At 35.3% G+C, this 19,335-nt stretch overlaps 2 long non-coding RNA genes across 2 annotated transcripts; both read left to right on the forward strand.

Annotated features, from left to right (window-relative positions):
- Positions 1-10,412: 10,412 nt before the first annotated feature.
- On the forward strand, positions 10,413-13,802 carry LOC146953968 (uncharacterized). Its single transcript, XR_015011527.1, has 2 exons — positions 10,413-10,998; positions 12,775-13,802. It is a non-coding gene; the product is annotated as an uncharacterized LOC146953968 (long non-coding RNA).
- A 2,283-nt stretch (positions 13,803-16,085) lies between these two features.
- On the forward strand, positions 16,086-19,099 carry LOC146953969 (uncharacterized). Its single transcript, XR_015011529.1, has 2 exons — positions 16,086-17,088; positions 18,865-19,099. It is a non-coding gene; the product is annotated as an uncharacterized LOC146953969 (long non-coding RNA).
- Positions 19,100-19,335: the final 236 nt, after the last annotated feature.

The raw sequence follows: 19,335 nt of genomic DNA on the forward strand, positions 1-19,335 counted from the left end.
TTTCACAAGAAAACCCCCAATTACTTGCAAGACAAGAAATTGACAAATTCTACTTACAAACAGTAAATGCAAAGATGCAAATTGGTTACCAACACATCACAAGATCACACAATAAGCATATGCATCAATTGGACAAAGAAATCACACCAAGACATAGTAAAAACTTGCAAGGATTGAATAAGAGGACAAGCTATCTACAAGACACATCACATACAAATTTTTACCCATTTTAACATGTAAAACACTCATAAAAGTATCAAGAAACGCATTAAAATACTCAAGAATTTTTTTTTAGATGTTTTTACAAAAGATTTTTGAGTTGAAAGGGGTGCAAGAAGCAAGAACCACGCATGAAATAGCAAAAAAAACAAACCAGAGGACACTCTGCGCAGAAGTCAAGCCCAGGCCCAAGGGAACATGGATCCTGGACTATCCAAACGTGCCAGGGACGTTAGATTGATCCAGGATCCACAAACCCTAGATCCAACGCTCGTAAACACGCAGCACACCGTAATATCACGCAGGCGCACAGAAACAAGACATCATAGTTGTACACGTCCTCATCATACAAAACGAATGATCCAGTTTGAAAGGGAAAACTGAACCAAGTGAACCAGCAAGGTTTGGGTGAACCGGCCGGTTCAAATACGTTTATAAAGGGAGATTGAGGCCGGTTCACCTCATTCCTTCCTTTTCACTCTCTCTCTAACTTAAACGCTCTCTTCTCTCTCTCTAAAACCTCTGCAACCTAACCCTGGCCGGAAACTGGGAAGGACGGCGGACGAACGGCAGAGGAAGATGAATATTCGTCTTCTCCGATGATCTGAAAGAATTTTTTACATGGAAACGTCCGTCTTCCTTCCCTCTTTACGAATCCAAGGTTATTTTTGGGAAAACATGGAGAAAACGAAGTAGATCGGACTTTTTATTCTTCGTTTTTAGGGTTTCGAACTTTTTCAAAATTTCTTAAAACTAAACCCTGATCTAGCTCGTTTTCTTCGCTGATTACGAATTTGGGCTTTGTTTCGTGAAACAAACGGTGAATCCTTGAGATTTTATGCTCTAGGGTTTCGTTTCGAAATTTTTTGGAATCCTTTCGAAATCTTTTCTTTGATTCACCGTTTACTTTCACATTCAAACCTTCGATGATGATTATATGAAAAAAACGAGAAGGTTTTGTGGACTTACTTGAGCTTGATTGGAGATTTGAACTGGATTCTTCGGAAAACTTGGATTCTGAATCTTCTTTTGATGTTTGTGGTAAGTTTTACGCAGAAACTGAAAATAAATCAGTTCTTCATCTTCTTCTTCTTCGCTGGTTCAGATTCCCTTTGATCCTTCTTCTCCTCTTCTTCAAACTCTCTGTGATCACGTTGTTTCGTCCTTTGGACGATTCGGCGTTGGAATTGCAGAGCTTTCTTCGTTCGATGATGAAGATTCGTTGCGAATCTCTGAGAACTTCTTCGAAACAAAACACTTCAATTCCAATTGTTCTTGTTGTCAAATCCTGGATTTTAGTTTTCTGTGATGAAGCTCTTATGAACTTGTGATGAATTGGTTCGAATTTGTGAAAAATTGTTGTGATTTGGTGTTTGTTACGGTGGTTCAATTCGGTTACGGTGGTTTTTTGTGGTGGTGATTGATTCTGTTGCGGTGGTTAGGGTTTGGAAGAGAGAGAGAATCTGTTAGAGTTTGATGATGATGTGGCTTCTTTGGAATGGTGATTCTGCTGTGCAATGATGAGTTGGCCCTCATTTATAGGTGCCAAGTGTAATGACTGGACCAATATCTCACTGACACCTGTTCTGGACCTTGTTTGGCTCGACCTTGGGCCAGTTTGGGCCTGAGGGCCTTCCTGCAAATTTGAAGACCTTGGGGACCAATCTGCAATAAAAAGGACTGGACTAATATGCAATTTTTAAGACTTAAGTGGACTGTAATTTGACCAAAAAGACTCAAGAAGTTTTGACTAAAAAAACGAATCAAAAAAGGACCTAAAGGAAAATAAAATGACTCAAGGGACTTAAAGTGCAATTTTTGGAACCTTAGGACTAAAATAAAGAAAAGTTAATAAAATTGAATAAAAAACGTAATTTGGAATAAACGTAAAGTGAAACCAATAAAAAACACCAAACGGACTAAAACGAACCAATGGCTTAAATGAGGTACTTTAAAGTAACCTCTCTCTGCCGAAATTTCGTGTGAAATGACCAAAATGCCCCTGGGACCAAAACGACTAAAAACGACTCAGATGCAAATTTTAAAATGGATTTTTAACAGGGATTTGAAACAAAAGTTTATTTAAACCAATTTGAAGGACTCAGAGACAATTTTTAGAATTTAATCAGGACTTTAACACACGAAAAGACTAAAATACCCCTGGGGGCTAAACTGACTCAAAATGACTTCAAATGCAACTTTAAAATGGATTTTGACATAGAATTGAAATGAAGACTTATTCAAACTATTTGAAAGGACTCAAACAAAATTTTTAAAAGACTGAAAGAAATTTTATCATGGGAAATGACTAAAATGCCCCTAGGGGCTAAACTGACTAAAAAATGACTCAACTGATATTTTTTGAAATGAATTTTGACATGAGATTGAAACAGGGACTTATGCAAACCAATTTAAAAGACTAAAACAATTTTCAAAGATTAAAATGAATTGAATGCAGGAAATGACTAAAATGCCTTTCTATGTGAATTTTGGAAATAAAATTGAAATAAAATGCAGAGAAAGATGCAATTGATCAGAGACAGTTCAAATGACTTATAATGCAAGAAAAGAAGAATTGAATAAGTATTTTTAGGTCCAAAATTAGGGTATAACAGTGTCCACTCGCCTCCTACTCGCAATGGCGAGCAGGTGCTCGCCTCCCACACACAATCACTCGCCAAGGCGAGCAAACAGTGGGGCAACTCATTGTTTGTTCGCTTCCGGGTGGGTCTGGCGTTTCGCGAGCGGTTCTTTTCAAGCAATATTTTTAAACTATAATCCCTCAATCATGATTCCAAGGCATAGGTTGTAAGAAGATTTTCTTGAAGGTAAAGCAAGTATTTTTCTTTGTGTAATGTAGCATGGCATATGAGTGAACTAATGACTTTACGAGTGGGTAGCAAATTATTCATTAAGCAAGGGAAAGAACTAGAGCCTCGACATAGTAGTCGAGAACTAGCATGTTAGTAAGAACCCTAGATGATAAGACACGAAGTATATTATCTTCGCACATGAATAAGAATAAGATAGCAAGCATGATAAGTTGTGGTTTGATTAGTTAATCTCTCCACCATGTTTAAGTATGTACAAGCATGAACAAGTATAAGTTACCATTAATCGGATCGGTCAAGGTTCCGAGGTAAACAAGCAAGTATGTATATGTTTAACTTATATGCACGACAAGACCATGATTAATATGTGTAGGTGACATGTCTCTTGCTATCCATATCAGGGGGATACAAGGGGTTCTCATAATGAGAACGATTCAAGCCGTAAGGGACCCGCATGTCACTGAGTAAGCAAGACGTAGGTGCTCGTGTCTCTTGTTATCCACGCCAGGGGGATACGGGAGGTTCTCGACCTAAGGGGAACGATTTAAGCCGCAAGGGACCCGCACGACACCGAGGGAGTCCGATGTACGTACATCGGTCATGTATGGGATTGATCTCGGGGTTACTCCACCCGGGACTATCCGTAAAATGAATCAAGATAATAATTGTTTGTTCAACGCTAACCTAATGAATGAACTTAGACACGATTATGTTTCTCATGATTATGATTATGTTATGTTTATGCAAGAATGATTACATGTATGATCAAGTTAAGAGCATTAGATGCTAAGACAAGTATAAGTTATGTATAGAACAAGTTATGAACAGGAGACCGATGACGATCTTAGGTTTCCCCTAATCGTCCGGTTTAGCATCGTGCCATGATTATGATATGTTTAGGCCTCGATACGTAGAGCGTATCTTTGGCAATGCGGTTTTAGGTCCCCCACGACCGCCATGACACGTATGATAGTAAGCCTATAACAAGTAAGATGAATTATGACGGCCCTAGTATGCACAACCGTCTAAGTATGCAAGTCCTCACACACGTATAATCAACCGTCAGGTTGTAAAGTAGACACGTGGTGACCGTAGGTTTCCCCTGAGGTTACCTATAGCCTAGGATTTAGGGGAACTCACTGAGACATTAAGTCTCATTCCAATCCTTATTTGTTTCAGATAAACAGGTTGGATTACAAGTTAGTAGCCGGATGGATATTTTAGCAAGTGCTCGTTCGTACCCGCTGCAGAATGATTATGGATTCAAGGATGCATTTATTATATTTTAGACAAGAGGTGTAGTATTGTTTTGTACGAACGCGTATTGTTGTCTAATATATTCATTCGAAGTTTTTATGTTGTAAATTTTAATGTATCCAGTACTAAAGATAACGCACATGCTAAACTTTCTAGATACGTTTAGTATGGGTGTTACAGGTATAACTTCCAAAACTGAAAAAATGAAAAACTAGGAGTTAAACCAGAGACAATGGGATCTGCAATATCCAGGTTTCTATTTCTTAAAAAAAATATATCCAGGTTTCTACCACAACCACTGGTCATGCGTTCATATCTCTACGGACCAAAAAATTATTTTCTTTCCAAAATAATAAAGTGACATTGTTGACCAGTTTTTTTTTTAATTTGAAAGTGTAATATCTCTACGGACCAAAAAATTAATTTCTTTCCAAAATAATAAAGTGACATTGTTGACCAGTTTTTTTTTATAATTTAAAGTGATTTTTCGAGGGGATTTGAATTTAGTACTTTTTTTTAATATATTTGTTTTCTTTCCAAAATGCCTATAAATAGATGTTTCTCTATTAACAATTAGTGTAACCTTCATATAACAAAAGTTATTCAATTAAAAAATAAAGATTTATTGAAAGTGCAATGTCTCTATTAACCAAAAAATTGCTTCTGCTATGTGCGTTGACATTGCTATCAACGCACAATGTTCATGTAGTTGCCCATAAACATGTGAATGTTGCTAACTCTTTAGAAGACAATTTGGATATGTACCTTCATTGCAGATCTGGAGATGATGATCTTGGAGAACATACTCTTCATCATGGTGAGAGTTTTGGTTGGAAATTTGATCATAACTTTTTTGGCGGCACAAAATTCTGGTGTATTTTTAATTGGAATGGTAATCAAGAGGAGCGTAAGTTTGATGTTTTTGTACAATCTAGAGATGTTGAAAAAGGTGATACTCTTAATTATTATATAGTAAAAGCAGGACCATGTTTGACTCAACCAGACCATCCTCTTTGCTATAATTGGAATGGTGATATTAGGGACATGTAGGATTCAATCTCCATGAGATCCTCTTTGCTATAGTTGCGATGCTGAATTATTAATGTAATACACGATTTTAATAATACGAGAGGGATTGAGAACCCAATGTTTTACCTATCTTAATACTTCTTAATGGAATTATTTAATATCTTAGTGTGTTTAAAATTTTTGTTATTTTTTTTAATGATTTTGAAGTCTAGTTTTTATTTTTTGGATGCAAGTCTCGATCTGTTTATCTGTCAACCATGTGACCTTTCAAAAAACTGAAATTTAGTTTCTAAAGAGTCTAATTTTTTTGTGTGTTAACATTACCAATTATAATATTAAAAGTCGTTCCTATGAAATAAAAACGTCATTTTTTTTAAAAGAGCAATCTTCTAATTAAATTAAAAATAACATCAATACTGTAACTAACACAAAAAAAAAATCATGTTCTAATCAATAATATTAAAATACAACTTCAACTGAATATCTTCTAAGACGAATATGGAAAAAAAAAGTTTATAAAGTTTTATTTTTTATGAGAGAATAATATTAATGTTTGTTGTTAGAGTTTTACAATTTTAAAGAGAGTTGGACTGAATTGGAGGTAAAAAAAGATTGAATCTTGTTTTTTTTATTTTTACCAAAGAGTAGTTAGCAAAGTGCTAGACTACCAAGATGTATATATATAGAGGGGGGGGGGGGGGGGGGGGGGCAAAACTTAAACCCCATAACAATCTAAGACATATGAGCCTTAAATAAATGATAAATTAAGCCAAAACCATAGAAAAAAATTAATTTAAAACTGAAGGAAATTTTACCCTATACCCCTACATATGTACTTTCACCCCGACAAATCTTTTAAAGTTCCAATTTTAACCCTTTTCCTATTTAACCTTCTATACATTAATTTTTCATCTTTATTTTTAACATTTCTCAATTAAGTATGAGTTCACCCCCTACATAATATTCTATTAGGTATGTATTTATGAATATTTTTTTTCCACTATGAAACTTTTCCGAAAAAATTTCGGAATACACATTGTTACATTTCCAAAAATTATTCGGAAGACTCATGTTTAACATTTTCAGTATGCATGCCGGAAATCACAATAAATCCTTTCCGGTTCAAGATTTTTGTGAAATCCTCACAACACTTTATAGCAGCTAGCTACATATATATAATCCAAGTTTGATCTAGTTACTAAAATCCTCCTATAGAATGTTAATACATTACTATAAAAAAAAAATTTCTTCATTTTTCTATAAAAAAAAACACAAGAATAAAGCATGAGATTAAGGTCTATGCTTCTTCTTCTTCAACGAGAGTAGTGGTTGAATTTGTAAGTGTCTTTTGAATGCCTCTTTGAAAAGAATACAATCATGGACAACTTTAATAATTGTTAATTTTAGTAATAGTTTCTTATTCAAAAAATTATATTAATTTTTTTGGAAACAATTTGAAGAATAATCAATAATTGATGATTTCATGAAAGAAAGCTTATTGTTTGTTAGGAGTGGGAGTTTTCTTTTCCCGACGACCATTTTTTTTTTCCAGAAAATGTGGGGGTGAGAGCGAAGTGAACAAGTTAAAGGGTGAATTGTGTCTTATTTTATATAAAGGGTAAATTTGGTAGTTTATGTAAAATGTTGGGGTCAAAGTATAACAGTAGGGGTGTGGGGTATAACTTCCAAAACTGAAATAATGAAAAACTAGGAGTTGAACCAGAGACAATGGGATCTCCAATATCCAGGTTTCTATTTCTCAAAAAAAAATATATCCAGGTTTCTACCACAACCACTGGTCATGCGTTCATATCTCTACGGACCAAAAAATTATTTTCTTTCCAAAATAATAAAGTGACATTGTTGACCAGTTTTTTTTTTAATTTGAAAGTGTAATATCTCTACGGACGAAAAAATTAATTTCTTTCCAAAATAATAAAGTGACATTGTTGACAAGTTTTTTTTTATAATTTAAAGTGATTTTTCGAGGGGATTTAAATTTAGTACTTTTTTTTAATATATTTGTTTTCTTTCCAAAATGCCTATAAATAGATGTTTCTCTATTAACAATTAGTGTAACCTTCATATAACAAAAGTTATTCAATTAAAAAATAAAGATTTATTGAAAGTGCAATGTCTCTATTAACCAAAAAATTGCTCCTGCTATGTGCGTTGACATTGCTATCAACGCACAATGTTCATGTAGTTGCCCATAAACATGTGAATGTTGCTGACTCTTTAGAAGACAATTTGGATATGTACCTTCATTGCAGATCTGGAGATGATGATCTTGGAGAACATACTCTTCATCATGGTGAGAGTTTTGGTTGGAAATTTGATCATAACTTTTTTGGCGGCACAAAATTCTGGTGTATTTTTAATTGGAATGGTAATCAAGAGGAGCGTAAGTTGATGTTTTTGTACAATCTAGAGATGATGAAAAAGATGATATTCTTAATTATTATATAGTAAAAGCAGGACCATGTTTGACTCAACCAGACCATCCTCTTTGCTATAATTTGAATGGTGATATTAGGGACGTGTAGGATTCAATCTCCATGAGATCCTCTTTGCTATAGTTGGGATGCTGAATTATTAATGTAATACACGATTTTAATAATACGAGAGGGATTGAGAACCCAATGTTTTACCTATCTTAATACTTCTTAATGGAATTAGTTAATATCTTAGTGTGTTTTAAATTTTTGTTATTTTTTTTTAATGATTTTGAAGTCTAGTTTTTATTTTTTGGATGCAAGTCTCGATCTGTTTATCTGTCAACCAAGTGACCTTTCAAAAAACTGAAATTTAGTTTCTAAAGAGTCTAATTTTTTTGTGTGTTAACATTACCCATTATAATATTAAAAGTCGTTCCTATGAAATAAAAACGTCATTATTTTAAGGAGCAATCTTCTAATTAAATTAAAAATAACATCAATACTGTAACTAACACAAAAAAAAAAAATCATGTTCTAATCAATAATATTAAAATACAACTTCAAATGAATATCTTGTAAGACGAATATGGAAAAAAAAGTTTATAAAGTTTTATTTTTTATGAGAGAATAATATTAATGTTTGTTGTTAGAGTTTTACAATTTTAAAGAGAGTTGGACTGAATTGGAGGTAAAAGAAGATTGAATCTTTTTTATTTTTACCAAAGAGTATCTAACAAAGTGCTAGACTACCAAAATGTATATATAGAGAGCGAAAAAACAAGATAGCGGGGGGGGGGGGGGGGGGGGGGGGGGTACAAAACTTAAACCCCATAACAATCTAAGACATATGAGCCTTAAATTAATGATAAATTAGGCCAAAATCAAGGTCCTCTACTAGAAAAAAATTAATTTAAAACTGAAGGAAATTTTACCCTATACCTCTACATATGTACTTTCACCCCGACAAATCTTTTAACGTTCCAATTTTAACCCTTTTCCTATTTAACCTTCTATACATTAATTTTTCATCTTTATTTTTAACATTTCTCAATTAAGTATGAGTTCACCCCCTACATAATATTCTATTAGGTATGTATTTATGAATATTTTTTTTCCACTATGAAACTTTTCCGAAAAAATTTCGGAATACACATTGTTACATTTCCAAAAATTATTCGGAAGACTCATGTTTAACATTTTCAGTATGCATACCGGAAATCACAATAAATCCTTTCCGGTTCAAGATTTTTGTGAAATCCTCACAACACTTTATAGCAGCTAGCTACATATATATAATCCAAGTTTGATCTAGTTACTAAAATCCTCCTATAGAATGTTAATACATTACTATAAAAAAAAAATTTCTTCATTTTTCTATAAAAAAAAAAAAAACACAAGAATAAAGCATGAGATTAAGGTCTATGCTTCTTCTTCTTCAACGAGAGTAGTGGTTGAATTTGTAAGTGTCTTTTGAATGCCTCTTTGAAAAGAATACAATCATGGACAACTTTAATAATTGTTAATTTTAGTAATAGTTTCTTATTCAAAAAATTATATTAATTTTTTTGGAAACAATTTGAAGAATAATCAATAATTGATGATTTCATCAAAGAAAGCTTATTGTTTGTTAGGAGTGGGAGTTTTCTTTTCCCGACGACCATTTTTTTTTTCCAGAAAATGTGGGGGTGAGAGCGAAGTGAACAAGTTAAAGGGTGAATTGTGTCTTATTTTATATAAAGGGTAAATTTGGTAGTTTATGTATAACAGTAGGGGTGTGGGGTATAACTTCCAAAACTGAAATAATGAAAAACTAGGAGTTGAACCAGAGACAATGGGATCTGCAATATCCAGGTTTCTATTTCTCAAAAAAAATATATCCAGGTTTCTACCACAACCACTGGTCATGCGTTCATATCTCTACGGACCAAAAAATTATTTTCTTTCCAAAATAATAAAGTGACATTGTTGACCAGTTTTTTTTTTAATTTGAAAGTGTAATATCTCTACGGACGAAAAAATTAATTTCTTTCCAAAATAATAAAGTGACATTGTTGACAAGTTTTTTTTATAATATAAAGTGATTTTTCGAGGGGATTTAAATTTAGTACTTTTTTTTAATATATTTGTTTTCTTTCCAAAATGCCTATAAATAGATGTTTCTCTATTAACAATTAGTGTAACCTTCATATAACAAAAGTTATTCAATTAAAAAATAAAGATTTATTGAAAGTGCAATGTCTCTATTAACCAAAAAATTGCTCCTGCTATGTGCGTTGACATTGCTATCAACGCACAATGTTCATGTAGTTGCCCATAAACATGTGAATGTTGCTAACTCTTTAGAAGACAATTTGGATATGTACCTTCATTGCAGATCTGGAGATGATGATCTTGGAGAACATACTCTTCATCATGGTGAGAGTTTTGGTTGGAAATTTGATCATAACTTTTTTGGCGGCACAAAATTCTGGTGTATTTTTAATTGGAATGGTAATCAAGAGGAGCGTAAGTTGATGTTTTTGTACAATCTAGAGATGATGAAAAAGATGATATTCTTAATTATTATATAGTAAAAGCAGGACCATGTTTGACTCTGTAATATCCCGCCTGACAGTATCGGTATATTACCTGTTGACTATGTCAGATGAATTTAATTCATGAAAAGTAAGTTATTGGAAATATTTTATGTTATGTCAGCTTAATACGGATAGAGTATCATAGCCGTATTAAATACGTTTAAGCCAAGGGTAATATGGTAATTGCGAGGGAAAGGATATTTAATTGGTTGAGACACCAAAAATATCTCATTTCCTCTTCTCCATTCTCTCTCCTAAGATGTTGGCAAGGCTTTTCTCTTCTTTCCCTCTTCTCCATCGGTTCCCTCTCTTCTCTCCTTACCTCACCATGTTATCAAATCTTCTCCCCCATGGATCAAACAACAACATGGTTTCCTTCTCCACCTCTCTTAAGAACAACAAGAAGCTTTGGATTAATATCTCTATTTCCTCACATAGAGATTCCTTTGAGACTAGGGTTTTGGTTAGAAAGCTTTGGGTTGGAGTAAAGATGATCAAGCAAAGATCATGATGCTATGGATTGCAAGAAAACAATAAGATTGGCTTGGTTTGAGCAAAGAAAGCAAAAAGGGGCAAGAAGATAGGGTTTGGTCATGTGAAGTGAAGATAATGCTTAAAGCTTGGGAATCATGTGTAAATTATGTTAAGGTGAGTTCCATAGTTAGATTACCCACCTTTGGGTTGTATAATCTTGTGATGAAAACATGAATTATGTTAGTTTTTAAAACTAGGGTTTTAGTGCCCCTTTGTGTTAATTATGAGCAATTATTGTTAATTGTTGCCATACACATGTTATATAACGTTTTTATGATGTATTGGATGATTGGGTTGCATTAGATCACTTGGAACTTGAGATTTTAAGCCAAAATACGATTTCTGCACTTCTGGACTGATGGCAGGACGCTAAAGCGTCCACAGCACGCTAAAGCGTCCAAAATGTCGTAACTACTGGACCTGCACGCTTGGAGGACGCTAAAGCGTCCCAAAAGCGTCCTCAGCACGCTAAAGCGTCCTCAAAAGCGTCCTCAAAGCGTCCAGGCAGCTTTTGACAGCACTTTTATGAAAACGTTCTGAAATGTTCACAGCTTTAGACAGCACTTTGTGAAAATGTTCTAAAACGTTCCGGAGGTCCCGAAATGTATTTTGAGCTTCGTTTCTTGCAAACTTTTATTGAAAAATGAACCCCTCAATTCCAAGTGTTTAATGTACAATTCCAAACAAGGTTTTAAACAAGATTAAGGCATGGCAAATCATTAACAATGATTGTTTATAGATGATACGCAAGAGCGAATGTTAAGCAATATGAAATGGGGTAGCAAGATATTCTTTAAGCAAGGGAAATAACTAGAGCCTCGACATAGTTAGTCGAGAACTAGCATGTTTAGAAAGAATCCCTAGAATGATAAGACGCGGAGTTTATTATCTTCACACATGAACAAGAATAAGATAACATGTATGTTAAGATGTGGTTTGATTAGTTAATCACTCCACCATGATTAAGAACGTACAAGCATGAACAAGTATGTATAAGACTTTACCATTAATCGGATCGATCAAGGTTCCGAGGTAAACATGTAAGCATAAATAGGTTTAACCTATCATGATATGTTATGTTATGATTAAAATGAATAAGTGTAGGTGGCATGTCTCTTGCTATCCACATCAGGGGGATACAAGGGGTTCTCATGATGAGAACGATTCAAGCCGTAAGGGACCCGCATGTCACCGAGTAAACAAGACGTAGGTGCTCGTGTCTCTTGTTATCCACGCCAGGGGGATACGGGAGGTTCTCGACCTAAGGGGAACGGTTTAAGCCGCAAGGGACCCGCACGACACCGAGGGAGTCCGATGTACGTACATCGGTCATGTATGGGATTGTTCTCGGGGTTACTCCACCCGGGACTATCCGTAAAATGAATCAAGATAATTAATGTTTGTTCAACGCTAACCAAGTATGACCCTGACTATGTTATGTATATGCAAGAATGAATTTATGTAAGATTATGTTTACTAGCAATAGCATGAGATGCTATTAGATAAGTATAAGATATGGAATAGATCAAGTAAAGAATGTTATGCCGATGACGACCTTAGGTTCCCCTAATCGTCCGGTTTAGGATGGTGTCATGAATATGTTAAGATAAGTCTTGATGCGTTTAACATATCTTGAGATAGCGGTCCTAGGATCCCTTGACCGCCATGACACGTATGATAGTAAGCCTATAAAAAGTTAAGATATGATTATGACGGCACTAGTATGCACTACCGTCTAAATATGCAAGTCCTCACACACGTATAATCAACCGCCAGGTTGTAATGTAGACACGTGGTGACCGTAGGTTTCCCCTTGAGGTTGCCTATAGCCTAGGATTTAGGGGAACTCACTGAGACATTATGTCTCATCCCAATCCTTATTTGTTTCAGATAAACAGGTTGGATTAGCAAGCTAGTAGCCGAATGGATGATGCGACAAGTGTTTGTTTGTATTGCTGTAGGATGTATGGACAAACAAGGTTGCATATAGTATATTTATGAAAAGCTGAGTTGTATTTATGTTGTACAAACACATTTGTTGTATAAGATTATTCATCTGGCAGTTTTAATGTTGTAAATTTTAATGTATCCAGTACTAAATTAAACACACGTGCTAGACTTTCTAGATACGTCTGGTATGGGTGTTACATTTGGTATCAGAGCAGGTCGATTCAGACCGTGCCTTGGGTCATTAAATTACAACTAAGGGAGTGGGACCATTGGGTTCCGGGTAAATGTTCTAGTTGTTGTTGTTAGTTGAGCCTGATCAACTCAATTTAGCATTCAACGATTAGAATGGATGCCTGAGAGCTGAATAGGACCCAGGAGGAACGAAGTATGTGATGAAGAAGTTTGACCGTGCCAAAAGGTGGCCGGTGAACAAAGCAAGTAAAAGTGGGAATCCTCCGGGAATATATATAAGGTATGTTAAGAATGAACGTTCCGACAATGTCGGGTAAGATGATAGTGATACTCCATGTATCCGTAAGTGAAGAAGTTGAATATATGTATTTAACCATGACCGAAAGTTTCGGTAAGAGTAGTTGTTGGAACGGGTTTATGACATTCTGGAATGTCAGTGCAAGGTTACAAGATAGATAGGAGTCGACATATGTTGACGGAGTCGGCAGGCTCTCAGGAATAGCAATATGTGAATGAAGTTAAGGACATGTATGTGCGGAAAGTTGCGTAATTGACAACGTAAAGAGGTAAGTTAATCGTAGTGGAGGAAGATAAGGATTCAAGAGAAAGTTTTGTGTTATCCGGATTAAGGCATTGATTTCTGACGTGCCAAGAATTGTATCAAAAAGGTTGATGTTGCCATGAATATGTTATAGAATGTTTCACGATGATAGGAATGAATGATGTGCATTGGTTACTTGAGAATAAAAGTTCATACAAAGAATGTTTCTGGAAAATAGAGTTGGAGAAGCTCACCAATAGCAAGCCTGGGACGAAACTTTTTGTTTTCTACCAATTCGTTCCTATGGTTTGCAATGACTATTGGGGAGATGTCTTCGCAATAATCTTTTATGTGTGACGAAAATATTTTGTGACCTCAAGTAACGAATGCATATCATATCCTAAGATTTTTTTTTCAAGGAAAAGACATGGGCAACCATCGACGAAATCGATACGATTTAAGGTAGCTTTGGAGGTTAATGTGTCAAGAGTCAAGAAAGATCTCAGATTAAGAGTTTGAAGGTTCTCGGATTTTGAGGAATTGTAGCGTATTTATCGATTCTATGTTTTGCTTAATAGACTTGCTAAGGCTCGATATGATGTTGAGTTATAAAGTTTAAAGAATTTTAAAAATATCCACACGTATGGGTGATTGAGGTTGATATTTTGAAAAAAAATTCACGAGATTTTCTAGGAACCGGTTTACTATTACACTCGTAGAGCGGGTTAGACTTATTAGAGTCTAGATTTGATGGCGCGTATGTGTTAACAACTCGTTCTATGAATTTAAAGCAACGACCGGGGCCTAAACTCAGAATATATTTATAAAGTAGAAAATCATCAACGTCAATGGCCCATACGTTAGTGTACGAAGTTTTCTTTAAAAGAAAAATTAACGAGCAAGCATTGATATGATTAAGCAAAATATAGTATACGAGGATGTGAAGGTACAAGGTTAAATGTCAAGCAAGATATGTTCAAGTGTTAGATTAGTTGGTTAGAGGAATTCGAGATTTCTCGAAAACAAGTTCAAGTATGATATGTATGATGAATGCAACTAGCAAGAACGTAAGGTTTACCCCCAAGTCAAGAATTATGAGTATAAGATAAGTTATCACGAGTTTTGAATTTACAAGACAAGTATAAGGTTGTGTTGTTGGTTGCAACATGGAGGATTTTGAGAACAATTCAAGAAGTAAGTATTCAAGTGATAAGCATGAATTGAAGTCTCAATTGCTCTAACGGATTAGAGTATTAATTTAAGCCAACCGGTGGGAATCAGAGTAGCGCTATGGAAGCTAATCGTTAATCATGAAACATGGAATTTTAGTGTGAAAGAATATTCGGTTGGTAACACAAGTTTAACAAGAATGCATCGTAAGACAAGCGAGGAGTTCTCGATGTGATAAGTAAGGATGAATTTGTATTCAAGCCTTGATGGCTAAAGTAAAAGTTTTAAGTATGTGTCGTCACCTAAGTAAGATGAAGAGGAACAAGTTAATGTTAAGAGGTCCAAGGATTTCCTATGGATATGTAAGCGGTATGGCAAGTATGTATATCGGTTAAACAAGGGAAGAATTATCTTCGAAGTTAAGCATGTTATCATGGGAGAGAAGCAACTTTTGAGTGATGCGTTATGAGATTCATACTTTTGTATGCAATACTTGTTGAGTGACAACGATACTTGTTAAGACATGTCAAACCATGATTTTATAACTTTTAAAAGCTAATATTGGTATTAAAGAACTTGGGAACGTTGCTTATTTTAAACTCATGGAATTATATATTTTCGAAACTGATGAGATACGTCGTAAGTAAATTCACTTAAGACGTACAAGCTTCAGGACCAACTTATCATGTACAAGTTTGGGGCGAGTTGTTAAATCTTTTTCAAAATATAGAAACTCGTCCGGTGGTTCTGTGGTACCGTTACAAATTCAGTTTTGGAAATGATAAAATCTTTTTAGTCATGTATATATTCGTTCCAAGAACCCGAGTACCAAAGTTTAAGGAAAAAAAAAATTCTTTAAGAAAGATTTTAGAACATATATCGTTATCATTTAACAAGAGGCGGCACTTGAAAGTATGCACATGTTATGGAAACGACAATGTTGTATGAAGCCAATATCCTACGAGATACACGGAGATGTGTTAAGAATGTATGATGTATGTGCAAGTAAATTGGCTAGAAAGTTTCAAGAGCATGTGAACCACAACGTTGGTGATTAATTGTCAGATGAATGGTATTGTTAATTCCACTTTCTCATGTCAAGATATGTGAGTTATCCATTAGTTCGGGTGCAATAAGATGCAATTAGATTGCAATGAAATTGGAAGATTTCCTAAGGCTCTGAAAAGAGATACAAGATTTATGGAATGATTTATATGAGTAATGCAAGTAAGAGGCGTGTGTCTCAAGACTCAGCGAGAAAACTGAGGTATGAATTATATGTTTACCCGATAAAATTATGTATGCATGAAATGATGTTTTAAAGTTACAAGTAAGCACTGCAGGGCAAACCTGGTTTCCGGTAGGACTCCAGTCAAAAGGCAAATCCTGAGTGTTCATGTTTATGATAAGATACTTTTATGAATGATTTATGTTAAGCGGGTAAGATACGAGTCCGAAAAGATAAGTCTATATGTAGCAAGGAATGTTCTAAATCCTGATGTAACAAGTTAACTCTCCATTTTGAGGGATATTAAGATCCAGAAGGTTATGTTCAGTTGCATGTGGGTTAAGAAACAAGATGAGGACATGATACGACGAACCCTTTGAATATGTATGAATAGAAGATGTATGGCTCAGATCATGAATGGTAAGTTTTTGCCATGATGATTGGTAGTCGATCTCTAAATTTCGAGGACGAAATTTCTTTAAGGGGGGTAGAATGTAATATCCCGCCTGACAGTATCGGTATATTACCTGTTGACTATGTCAGATGAATTTAATTCATGAAAAGTAAGTTATTGGAAATATTTTATGTTATGTCAGCTTAATACGGATAGAGTATCATAGCCGTATTAAATACGTTTAAGCCAAGGGTAATATGGTAATTGCGAGGGAAAGGATATTTAATTGGTTGAGACACCAAAAATATCTCATTTCCTCTTCTCCATTCTCTCTCCTAAGATGTTGGCAAGGCTTTTCTCTTCTTTCCCTCTTCTCCATCGGTTCCCTCTCTTCTCTCCTTACCTCACCATGTTATCAAATCTTCTCCCCCATGGATCAAACAACAACATGGTTTCCTTCTCCACCTCTCTTAAGAACAACAAGAAGCTTTGGATTAATATCTCTATTTCCTCACATAGAGATTCCTTTGAGACTAGGGTTTTGGTTAGAAAGCTTTGGGTTGGAGTAAAGATGATCAAGCAAAGATCATGATGCTATGGATTGCAAGAAAACAATAAGATTGGCTTGGTTTGAGCAAAGAAAGCAAAAAGGGGCAAGAAGATAGGGTTTGGTCATGTGAAGTGAAGATAATGCTTAAAGCTTGGGAATCATGTGTAAATTATGTTAAGGTGAGTTCCATAGTTAGATTACCCACCTTTGGGTTGTATAATCTTGTGATGAAAACATGAATTATGTTAGTTTTTAAAACTAGGGTTTTAGTGCCCCTTTGTGTTAATTATGAGCAATTATTGTTAATTGTTGCCATACACATGTTATATAACGTTTTTATGATGTATTGGATGATTGGGTTGCATTAGATCACTTGGAACTTGAGATTTTAAGCCAAAATACGATTTCTGCACTTCTGGACTGATGGCAGGACGCTAAAGCGTCCACAGCACGCTAAAGCGTCCAAAATGTCGTAACTACTGGACCTGCACGCTTGGAGGACGCTAAAGCGTCCCAAAAGCGTCCTCAGCACGCTAAAGCGTCCTCAAAAGCGTCCTCAAAGCGTCCAGGCAGCTTTTGACAGCACTTTTATGAAAACGTTCTGAAATGTTCACAGCTTTAGACAGCACTTTGTGAAAATGTTCTAAAACGTTCCGGAGGTCCCGAAATGTATTTTGAGCTTCGTTTCTTGCAAACTTTTATTGAAAAATGAACCCCTCAATTCCAAGTGTTTAATGTACAATTCCAAACAAGGTTTTAAACAAGATTAAGGCATGGCAAATCATTAACAATGATTGTTTATAGATGATACGCAAGAGCGAATGTTAAGCAATATGAAATGGGGTAGCAAGATATTCTTTAAGCAAGGGAAATAACTAGAGCCTCGACATAGTTAGTCGAGAACTAGCATGTTTAGAAAGAATCCCTAGAATGATAAGACGCGGAGTTTATTATCTTCACACATGAACAAGAATAAGATAACATGTATGTTAAGATGTGGTTTGATTAGTTAATCACTCCACCATGATTAAGAACGTACAAGCATGAACAAGTATGTATAAGACTTTACCATTAATCGGATCGATCAAGGTTCCGAGGTAAACATGTAAGCATAAATAGGTTTAACCTATCATGATATGTTATGTTATGATTAAAATGAATAAGTGTAGGTGGCATGTCTCTTGCTATCCACATCAGGGGGATACAAGGGGTTCTCATGATGAGAACGATTCAAGCCGTAAGGGACCCGCATGTCACCGAGTAAACAAGACGTAGGTGCTCGTGTCTCTTGTTATCCACGCCAGGGGGATACGGGAGGTTCTCGACCTAAGGGGAACGGTTTAAGCCGCAAGGGACCCGCACGACACCGAGGGAGTCCGATGTACGTACATCGGTCATGTATGGGATTGTTCTCGGGGTTACTCCACCCGGGACTATCCGTAAAATGAATCAAGATAATTAATGTTTGTTCAACGCTAACCAAGTATGACCCTGACTATGTTATGTATATGCAAGAATGAATTTATGTAAGATTATGTTTACTAGCAATAGCATGAGATGCTATTAGATAAGTATAAGATATGGAATAGATCAAGTAAAGAATGTTATGCCGATGACGACCTTAGGTTCCCCTAATCGTCCGGTTTAGGATGGTGTCATGAATATGTTAAGATAAGTCTTGATGCGTTTAACATATCTTGAGATAGCGGTCCTAGGATCCCTTGACCGCCATGACACGTATGATAGTAAGCCTATAAAAAGTTAAGATATGATTATGACGGCACTAGTATGCACTACCGTCTAAATATGCAAGTCCTCACACACGTATAATCAACCGCCAGGTTGTAATGTAGACACGTGGTGACCGTAGGTTTCCCCTTGAGGTTGCCTATAGCCTAGGATTTAGGGGAACTCACTGAGACATTATGTCTCATCCCAATCCTTATTTGTTTCAGATAAACAGGTTGGATTAGCAAGCTAGTAGCCGAATGGATGATGCGACAAGTGTTTGTTTGTATTGCTGTAGGATGTATGGACAAACAAGGTTGCATATAGTATATTTATGAAAAGCTGAGTTGTATTTATGTTGTACAAACACATTTGTTGTATAAGATTATTCATCTGGCAGTTTTAATGTTGTAAATTTTAATGTATCCAGTACTAAATTAAACACACGTGCTAGACTTTCTAGATACGTCTGGTATGGGTGTTACAGACTCAACCAGACCATCCTCTTTGCTATAATTTGAATGGTGATATTAGGGACGTGTAGGATTCAATCTCCATGAGATCCTCTTTGCTATAGTTGGGATGCTGAATTATTAATGTAATACACGATTTTAATAATACGAGAGGGATTGAGAACCCAATGTTTTACCTATCTTAATACTTCTTAATGGAATTAGTTAATATCTTAGTGTGTTTTA

Source organism: Medicago sativa, chromosome 1 (assembly GCF_051527215.1).
Source record: "Medicago sativa cultivar Bolivia chromosome 1, Bolivia_mono, whole genome shotgun sequence".
NCBI classification, from domain to species: Eukaryota; Viridiplantae; Streptophyta; class Magnoliopsida; order Fabales; family Fabaceae; genus Medicago; species Medicago sativa.